Source organism: Lathamus discolor, chromosome 2 (genome assembly GCF_037157495.1).
Source record: "Lathamus discolor isolate bLatDis1 chromosome 2, bLatDis1.hap1, whole genome shotgun sequence".
Lineage (NCBI taxonomy): Eukaryota > Metazoa > Chordata > Aves > Psittaciformes > Psittacidae > Lathamus > Lathamus discolor.
Window position 1 is genome coordinate 13,585,346 of NC_088885.1, and position 7,033 is coordinate 13,592,378.

Genomic DNA, 7,033 nt, shown 5'->3' on the forward strand with positions numbered 1-7,033 from the left:
GATTTTGTAGAATCTGGCTTGGAATGGTTTATGCAGCTTTCTCTGTATGGAGACACTGGACTGAAACAGACAGTTTGACTTTGGGTTTCCCCAAAGCAAGATTTCCCCTTTCTCTAAGTACCCGTGATCCCCAATTAAAACCTTAGTCTGAGGTGACAGATGTAATTTAATTAAATCTCTTCCTTCAGATCCCACACGCCTGTTGGAGGGGGGAGCAACAGCATAGTTTGGACCCACTTATTCCTCAGCCTTCCAAATGTTGGTGATCTTTGTCTTTTCCTGGGCATGACCTGGTCCCTTGGGCATCTAATGGGTCATTTAAAGTCCCAGGGAATGAGTCTCAGAGGCTCATCATGTTACAGGATGGGGGTGACTTCTTGCTGGCAAGCAAGTAGTCTTCCTCTTGCCTTGCCTCTCCACCATGACAAAAGGTGCAGAGATGACTCTTTCCCTGCATTTCTAGCTCTGGTCACCTAATTCTGTGCGCTTCTCACACATTCAAGCAAGACACTTCTCTGATGACAGCCCCCCAGAGGGAAAAACAGCCCCCCTAGTTGCTGCTGCTCTTGTGTCTGTCTGTGCAGGGTATTTGTTTGCAGAGAGCTTGCATCAACACTCCATCCTGCCTTAGACTAAGCAGACTAATAGACTCTTTCAACACCTCCGTAGCACTGCCCGCTGTCGTAATCATTCAGCGGTCATGGCTCTCTGCAAACAGCAGCACTGAACTCGCCCTTCAATTACCAGTTTATTATTGTAAGATGTCTGGGGAGCAGAGTGGTGATAGCCATATGCCAATACAGCTGTGGGCTGCTTGTGAAGTTCCTTGCGGGACATTGAAAGCAAAGCCATGGGTCCCAGTGGTTCTCTTAGGATGGTGACTGACAGCATCTGACGTAGGCTTAAAATAACCCACCCCAGAAAAGAAAACCTGGCTGTCTCCAAATGGAGAATTCCCAACAAGTGAAAACTGAGCTCAGAGGTGGGTTGACCCACCTTTGTGATGCTGGTTCAACGTGCTCACAGGCAAATCCTTCCAGTACTTAACAACTTGGTTGCTTTGGGGTTTCATGAAGCCACTGTGAAACAACCCATGTTTTGCTGAAATTCAGAACTGAAGAGAGAGCTGACCCTCACTTTGGACTGATGAAAGCTGGGTTTTTCCTAGTGCTGACACAAGAGCCTCTGGCTAGAGAGGGTCTCACGCGGTAGCACTTGTTCTGGGCTGGTTCCCACAGTGATCCTTGGAGGAAAGCTGGGGCACAGAGACTGAAATAACAAGAACCAATCATCATGAAAACACATCTGCTGGGTTCAGAGTGCACACGCTTTGTGAAGTGTGACTGCTATTAGAGCCCAATCTCTCCTGCAGCCCTGGAAAACTGAGCTCCCTCGAAACATTGTTATGCCAAGAAAAAATAAAGACATAGTGGATTTCTCTGTGGCTCCAGGAATTTGAGGAAGCCTCCCAAAACTTTATTCACTCCTTCCAAAACATCCGTAAAAAAAACCAATTTAGCTTCTCATGGATGGATTCTCTAACAAGAAGTGCTTCTAAATTCTTTTCTATTCACTAAGTAACTTCCTTAGCTATGTTGTTGCCTCTTTTCCTTTTGTTTCTGCTCCCTGATCTCTCATCTTCAATTCATCATATTCCAAATTTGTGCTGAGGGTGTCCATGCTAGCTTAGCAAGTGGAAGGGTGTGTTGGCTGTTGCCTTTTCAAATGGTGTAGTCCAAAGCAGAGCATTGCCACCTTCATTGGCCAAGATGCAGAATTATTTCTCCTCTTAGCAGGAAAGGCATCTAAGGGATAAGGAAGTTAAATCAGACAAGTGTGTGTACTTAAACATCTCTGAAACCCTATTTATGCTATTATGCCTTGTTCCTTGTTATTGCTGACTTGTGAAAGACATAAATTTACCAACAGCAAAATCCTGCTTATTCTGAATTTCTCCTGTGCTGCAGCACAAGCATTACAAGTAATTCTTTTATTGAGACAGTTTGGTGTCAGAAACTTGTGTGGTGAGGTTGGTGGTCTTTCTGTTGTAAGAAGCTGGTTGGTAAGATGTGTTTTATCTGTCAGCAACTGGAGCTGCTTGGGGTCATTGGAAGAAAAAGGAGCAGGAGCTGCAAATCTGACTGGCAAAATGCCTTTTCATCCCTCCATATTCCAAAAGTATCCAGTGCCAAGGTTTCAGGTTGGGAGTTGACTGCTCAGTCAAGATGGAGGTGGAAGAAGGAGCAGTGGCAGGAGGACAGGGCAGGTGGGCAATGACTGCTCTGATGGGGACTGGGGATAACAGAGGTTGTGCTGATTGCAGGAATCTGCTGACTTAGAGGGACCAGGCTGATGAAGAAAAAGAGGGGACAGAAAAGCCTATGGAAAAGAGGGGTTTAATTTGCAATGTCCGAGAGAAAGGAAGAAGAAAATGAGAGCCAGGATTGGTAAAGATGAGTAGAAAACAGCACCTAAAGATTTTCAGGGTACACAAAGTCCTTGTTTCCTCACAGTGCTTTCTGACCCCAGTTCTATCCATCTATAAGATGCCGAGGATTCAGCTGGAGTCCTTGTGGCTCTGTTGCGCACTGGTGGATGGGGTAAGTTCCCATCTCCCAGGGATGTGGAGCCAGTAGGGTTATCTGACATGACTTTTGGTTGTGCGCACACCTAGGTATAAACTAAGCAGCAGGATGGCAGTGAGCTGATTTCCCACCTGAGCTAAAACATTGCTGCATTTAGAAGTTTTAGTGACATGGCTCTGTGAATATACAGATCTGTACCTCAGATATCCCTGCTTATACATTTCAGATGTTTCTATGAGGGAAAAAAGCTAAGGGTACAAGGGAAATTAAAAAATCCTCAAGCTCTGATTCAGGCCTATGTTAAAAAAGCTACAGAAAAAAATATGATTCTGTTAAGTATCTCCTTGTTCAGTTTCATCAGAACTTGGCTTTCTGAATAGTTTTGGGGCATCCAGTAGACAATGTGACTGAGTAGCACTTCCTACCTCAAAAACCAGAATAGAGAGATAGATATCTAGCATTAATGTGGTTTTTGGTGACTCTTGGAAAAAAACAATCTTGCTTGCTACACAATGAGGCTGTATTGATGGTTATGTGAAAATGTTCATTAATATCTTCATTAAATCTGTTACATGCACACACCTATCCATTTATGTGGTCTTGCGTATAAAAGCGGACACACAGAAACATGCATAGAGGTGACCTTAATGCACAGACATGCTTCCAGTGTCTTCAGGAAGAGAGATGAATCTGCTTTGTAATGAGCAAACCATTTGGGAACTGCAATGGTAGTGATACTTTCTGCTCTGTGAGCAGAGATGTAAACTGGAGAGAGTTCTATTTGCATGGCATGTGCTACAGAACCTAACGCAACTTGCTCTTTAGAACTACGAAGACCACAGAAGTGCCTTGACTGCATTTGTTCAGCACTAACACCTAGCAGCCCAGTGCACACCGAGTAACACATAGAATCATAGAATGGTTTGTGTTGGAAGGAACCTTAAAGCTCACCCAGTTCCAACCCTGCCACAGGCAGGGACACCTTCCACTCCAGCAGGTTGCTCCAAACCCCTTCCAACCTGGCCTTAAACACTGCCAGGGATGGGGCAGCTACAGGTTCTTTGGGCACTGTATGCCAGTGCCTCACTGGCTGTGAGGGAGGCTGCAGACTGCATCCCTGAAGCAACATGTGAGCATGCAACCCCCATCTGCTCTTTCTCATCCCCACGTAGGCACTACTGCTTGTGCAAGGAGTAGCCAGCGAAGTGCGTCTGTGCATGCAACTTCCTCCTCTTTGGTAGAATTACATCTGGTGATGGATTTGGCTTGTTGTATTTGCTTGAAAGGACCCAGAGGGTGGCTCTTGCAGCATCCTGTGGCTATCACCTTCAGCTAATATTAATAGTGATTCTTGCAGGGTCAGCGAATTCTTCAGGAAGGAAGAATCCACCCTCAGTCCACATGCATATTACAAAGGATGTTTTAGGCAGTGTGCAGCTATAATCAGTGGAGATCAGCTTGGCAATTTTAATCCCCTGCTGTCTAGTTTGGGGCTGCTTGTTATGCAGCCAGCATTCACTCAACATAATGGTTGCTACCTGCCAATGTGCTTTGAGGGATATTGTTAGCATTAAATTTGCCATTTACATTTTCATGTTTGACATAATTGAGGAATGAATGCTCTTATGAAAATTAAACTTGTGGTCCTCCTGGACTACTGTAACCCTGTTAAAATGTAATGCGATTCTTGATGCGTCTTCTTTTGGTTTTTATTAAATAGAATAGCCGTATGACTAATTCCCCTGGCCTAAATGTAGGCTGGGAAGGAGCATTATTGATAGGCCTGAGCACAAATGGCCCTCTAGACTCAGCCTCTAATGGCCTAATAATGCATTATACTTGAATCAGAAATACTTTGAGTTGTAGTGCTTATTGCCATTATTGAAAACACCTGGATGCTCCATTCATCAAGGTTACATCAAAATGGGCCCATTTGTTTATTAGTCTGTCAGTAAACATCTTTATTTAGTTTCATGTTGCTCTGCTCTCAGTAGCAGCGGGAAGGACGAGCCCATGTAGTGTATCTTTCTGTGCTTTGCCTTTATTAGTCTTCCCTGGAAAAGATAATGAGAAGTTTGGATGGCTTCATAAAGAAAACATTTTTCTTGGGAATTGTTCCTCCCCTCCCCCCCCCTTTTTAGAAGATGAGGTTCAAGAACAGCCACTGGGTGTAGAGTCAGGAAGAGCCAATTGCAGAAACGTTTTAAAGCAGGTTTTACAACAGGCAGCCTCTGGAGTATTTTTACTCCTGTTGCTACAGCTCTTCCCTGCCTGGAGGGGTTTGCTGTGTGTGGGGTGCTAAAGGATGGGTACAGCTGCTGGGCATCACCAGTGTTCACAGGCAGGCATCTCACACAAAGGGGACCTGTGCCGAGGCAGGCGTGTTATAGGATTAAAGCTGCAATGCCCATAGCACGGGGGGTGGGACTTAATGATCTTAAGGTCCTTTCCAACCCCAGCTATTCTGTTTCTGTATTTCTGTAGTTCTGCCAGCAGCCATCCCACTTCATCGTAAGTGTGGCACTAAACTGCTTTTGCCCCCCTTTTTTTTTCCTTCCCTCACTGGTAGAAGGATGGATTAATTTGTGTTTGCCAAGCACTTTCACTGGGCTGAAAACCGGGGAAGGTGGTCCCAGTTTCCAGCTAAAGAGGAAAGAGTTATTGAAATACCTCGGCCTTGCAAAACCCCAACTCTCTCAGGCTAGCTGAAATAGTTTTTCTTTGTCAGCAAATGTTAGCTTTGACTATTTATTCAGGTTTTCTTCTGAAAGGGAAATCTCTGAATATGACATTTTTGATTGTCATTTCAAAACAGTGAAAAGATCAACATTGAGAGACAAATGACTCCTATTTTCTTTATGCTATTTTGCTTTGACATTTCCCAATCAAAATTCTTCAGAACCTGTAATTCCATAGAGATCTTAGCTGGAAATATGATGCAGAGCAGACAGCTCCAGCAGCACTGAAGAGGTGAACTGAGCTCCAGTTGAACCAGAACTTTCCTTAGTTTAGGCTGGATAAGAAAGCATTACTCTTGAGTATGCTTTCTCTGCATGATCCAGTGTTTGTCGCTATCCATGAAGCGTTTGCACCTTGGCCTCTAAAGCTTTAAAGACAGGCACACTTATGCATGTTACTGGCATTTAAGTTGGCAAGTTTAGTTATACCTCCACATGACTGCTCTCTGTTGCTCAGGTAATCTGTCCCTTACCCTACATCTCAGGAAAACTAGTCTGTTCCCAGATCTATCGTTGTACTATGTCTTGTGGGACACTGCTGCAGCATCAGTGGGCAGATCCACAAGGCAAGACTTCTGGGGTGCACGGAGATGGAGAAGTTAGCGTGTGTGAGCCAGTAGGTGATGTGAACATTAGAAAGCAGAGCTCCTGAAAGTGCATGTGGTTTCATTTTCCAAGTAACTTGAAGAATATGGGTGATGCATATGAGGGTCACACAAGAGGGTGGCTAGAAGATAGCTGAGTTGTAATTCCTGAGTTTGTTACCCTTGCCATCCTAGACAGCCACAAAGGAAAAGAGTACATATTTCTGTGGTCTTCTTGCAGGGGGTTTGCTGCTCATACAGTTCGGTGTGTGAGTGCACTAGTTCCAGATCATATCCCTGCTGTGGCAGTAATGAATTGGTGTAGCTGATGTTTGAGGTGTTCAGAAATACCTGGGTATGTCAGTGGGTTTTCTTGATGGATGTGGAGCAGGGAACACTTGCAACCTGGATGGTTGTTAGCTGGGGTTACCAAAATTAATAGGAACTCTTTATTATGCCTTCTTGAGCTTGCTATAGAGGGTTTGTGGAGTACTGTTGCTGACTGAATTCCTCTCTCCAGATTCCTTCTGCTGCATGTCCATCCAACTTGAATTCTGGCAAGATCCATTTCCTGGAGGTTCTTACTCTTTTGTTGCTGTATGCTTTATTTTTCCCTAAGCATAGGAGGATACAGCACAGAGCACTGTGAGCAGCAAGAGAGTTTATGCATTATAGAATAATTTGGACAATCTACAACCGATCTTAGTACATTTGGGCTATTGCTTTATTTTGAATATGTATAATTTTGTTCAGAGCATGGGAAGAGGATTAGAAATTGAAACACCATAATTCTTAAAATTTATTGAAAAGAAAGAAAAACCTCACTCTGAACCCTAGCAAAAAGAAAAAATTCTATTAGTATTGGCTTCCTCAGTGCTCACATCTATTGAGTTTCTTCGATTATTAAGAGGAGCAGTGAATACTTGCAAACTAATCCGTCCCTAAATCAGTCTTCTTGTACAGCTGTTCAGGATCAGTGAGCATAAGTTCATGATGTTGGAAGAGAGAATGATACAGCAAGATATGAGGCAAGTGGTGCCACAGAGCAGTAAACATGTCTGAGACACCTGCTATCAATTACAGCTATTTCTACAGTGATCAGTTTGATGGGAACGGTTTAGAGATG